The sequence below is a fragment of the Carassius gibelio genome, chromosome B14 (genome assembly GCF_023724105.1).
Source record: "Carassius gibelio isolate Cgi1373 ecotype wild population from Czech Republic chromosome B14, carGib1.2-hapl.c, whole genome shotgun sequence".
NCBI classification, from domain to species: Eukaryota; Metazoa; Chordata; class Actinopteri; order Cypriniformes; family Cyprinidae; genus Carassius; species Carassius gibelio.
This window is the reverse complement of record NC_068409.1, coordinates 11,592,592-11,596,085: the sequence shown is the minus strand read 5'-3', so window position 1 is coordinate 11,596,085 and position 3,494 is coordinate 11,592,592. Positions and strand designations below refer to the sequence as shown.

The window sequence follows — 3,494 nt, the reverse complement described above, 5'->3', positions numbered from 1 at the left end:
CTTGCTGATGATAATAATAAATGTTTCTTGAAAAGCAAATCAGTATATTAAGTTACATTAAGTAGATAATTTCTGAAGGATCATGTGAATTTTAAATTGTAACAATATTTTGCAATATTACAATTTTTACTGTATTTACATGTATTAAATGAATGCAGTCCTGGTGAGCATAAGAGACTTCAAAAACATTAAAATATCTTACCAACCCCAAACTTTAGATCAGTAGTGTATAAGGAATGACAAATTTGCTGTCTATATCAAGTTAAATGCAGAAGAAGATTCCTGTAAGGATGTACTGTATGATCGTATATTTATAAAACAAGAAAACAAATGAATAAGTCACATTTATTTGATTAAAATTAAATACTTTAAATGCCTCAGCAAAATAACAGTCTCTTGTACCATGACCGTGTTACACTTAAGTTGTTTTTGTTTGGTGTTGCTCCTCTAAGAAACCCTGAGCTGGAACCCGAGCACTTGACCCTACTTAAGAATACAAAAAAACACAAAAAAACTGAAAAAGAAACAAAATGGGAGGCCATTGGGAGCCCTCATATCTCATCTCTATTAACGGGTTTACTGGTGACCCCAGGGGTGCTCGTAAAAGTTTACGCCCAGGTTTCAGACTGAGTCCCTTCTGAAAGAATGAAAGAAATGGGTTAGTTTATGGTTCGCCTTCAGGGTTTTACTGCATGTTTTACTAAAGCTCTCGTTTTAACAGACCCTGGTTCTAATTAGCCAGGCAGTGGCACCGCGGCCGGCCCAAAACCTTCCTTTCTTCTCTGAGGGAAAAAGTGAGAGAGCGAGCGCAGGAGAGAGACTGTAATTGACTGTTGATCTGGGAGGACACACGCAGGTCAGGCTGGGAGGTGAAGGAGACCAGTATTCGCTGAGATATGCCGCCACTTCAGGAATGTAATGAACAGCTCCAGTCATAAAACGCTGGGCCCCGTATATCATATCTTTTCTAAACACATTTGTGGTGCAGAGGGTAAATCTGTGTTACCTCGGCCGTCAGGAATGTCTTCACGGAGAGAGGAGAGAGCACATCATCCCAGATGAAACAGAAAGCCGAGTGCTTTCAGCAAGTGCTACGACTGTAAAAAGGAGAGAGGGGTTATCGCACGTCACAACACAAGAAATATGAACTAAGAGTGTGTTAAAAATCAGGGCTGGGAGCGTTGCTTTTAAAAGTAAAACTTTACACTGTTATGTTACTCTTAAAATGTTACTTTTGCATTGCTTATTTGATTGATTGCTAATAAGTGGCACTGCAGGGGTCCAACCATTGTTCTGTGAGTAATGTGAAAAAAAAGAAAAAGAAAATGACAGTTTAAAATGTAAAAATACCACGTTAACTTATATATATATATATATATATAATCTTACATGACTGTTTTATATAAATATAATAAATGTTTTACACTTCAGCAGCTTTAAAATCATTGTTTAAATAATATTTCACCATGGTTTTTAGAAGTACGCATATTTTTATGTATTAATATCAAGTATTTGATATTAATATTAACTAAAGTTTTATTTGATATCACATTTAAAGATAATATAATTTAAATAACTAAACTGCAACTTCATCATTATACATGTATTTGAATATAAATATTTAAATACTATACATTAGGGCTGCAACTAACGATTATTTTGATAATCGATTAATCTGTCGATTATTTTTACGATTAATCGATTAATCGGTTTATGTACTTATATTTTAGTTTTTTCCATTTTTTCCCCAAGTAAATTATTAATAAAGGGTCTTTATTTCAGCATAGATTTTTAAGAGATTTTAACCATCTTGCATTGTCATATCCTCATCAAAAATATACCTGGAGTTGTTTTATTATGTTAGTAATCCTTTGTCGAACTCTTCTGCAATCAAAACACTGACCCATACTCTAGCAAAATTCACAAGGAGATTTCAAATATTGTTTTCACCATGGCAGTCCTTAGAGCTCCTAATAGTAGTTTAACATCCCAAACAAAGCTTAAGGAATCTTTGAGAACATATTTTCACGAAGTATAAGGATAAAACAGAATAAAATTGCAGTGCATTGTATTTTATTATTTACTGGGAAAAAGCTTTATAGCTTATGCTGTGAAATTGTAAACAATCCTTCGAAAAAAAAAGTGCTAATGGCATGAAACCTGAATGGAACTCACAATTTAAAGTAAAATCCATCAGAAGGTTGTCCAGAAAAAAAAAATTGGGACACACACAAAAAACCTTCTGTGTGAAAAAGAGCAGTGAATACTTAGAAAAGAAGTGCATTTTAAGTATACTCAAACATTTACCTCTCTCATTCAGTCATAATTAGGCTGCAAGTCTGAATTATGAACTGGTAAACGACAAACTGATCACATAACATGTTTGTAAAGCTTTAAATGTTAACTGTTAAAAAGCAATGTTATCAGCTTTTACGACTAAACATTTGCAAACAACCTTGTACTGGAGAATCTGCACAAATAAAATTCTTAGGGGCCGTTCACATATCGCACCTAAAAACGCGTGGAAAACGCTAGTCGCGCCGCTTTCTCCTTCTTTCCAAAGCGCTCGGGCAGAAGCGCCCCTGAGGCGTCTGCCTTTGCTAAGCAACCATGACGTGCTCTCTCCATGACGTGCCCTCTCCATGAAGACCCGGAAATTTCAGCAAAGGATAAATGGATGCGGTGTGGACGCGCCTGGAAAAACGGGCGCATCGCACCGCGTGCGTGTCGCGACCGCGTCGCTTCCATTATGAGAGTGCATACTGCGCGCCTACATAGGAAATAACGAACTTGAGCACGCAAAAGACACGATATGTGAACGGCCCCTTAAACAGTTCAGTAGTGCAGAGTTTACAGGTTACTCTTCATTTTGAAGGCTCAAAGTAAAGTACCCCCACTTCCCGCTGAATGCTGCAGAGACGCTGTTCGGGAAGCACGTGACATAAAACGAGGCCAGCTATTGGCTATTCGCTACTTCACCTGCTGTACTGGCTGAGTAAAACCTCCGGTGGCTCATTACTGCCACACTTTGGTCACCGCAGATTTGAAATATGCACGAAATGAGCCGCTTATGGCAAATAAAATTTATTTAGCGACGAATCGATTACTAAATTAGTTGACAACTATTTTAATAATCGATTTTAATCGATTAAATCGATTCGTTGTTTCAGCTCTACTATACATCCAAATTTCCTCTGTATGAATAAATAAATAAATAAATAAATAAATAATCAAAATACTCTTAAATATAATTATATTTATTAATTAACATGCAGTTAATCATCCAAAAATATTTAAATTCAGTTTGCACTTAAGTTTATAATTACTATATAATTTCTGAAAGAAATACTTTGTCACAAGGGTTGTACTACATGTACATCAATAAGCACTATTGTACATCAAAGATAGATAGATAGATAGATAGATAGATAGATAGATAGATAGATAGATATATCTGATGATCTGCATGTAACATATTTATATTAGTCAACAGA

General features: G+C 35.5%; 1 long non-coding RNA gene across 1 annotated transcript; it reads right to left on the bottom strand.

The window, feature by feature from the left end:
* Positions 1-331: 331 nt before the first annotated feature.
* Positions 332-3,173, bottom strand: LOC127971466 (uncharacterized). Its single transcript, XR_008156862.1, has 4 exons — positions 2,892-3,173; positions 1,007-1,097; positions 724-905; positions 332-637 (listed from the first exon to the last, which is right to left on the bottom strand). It is a non-coding gene; the product is annotated as an uncharacterized LOC127971466 (long non-coding RNA).
* Positions 3,174-3,494: the final 321 nt, after the last annotated feature.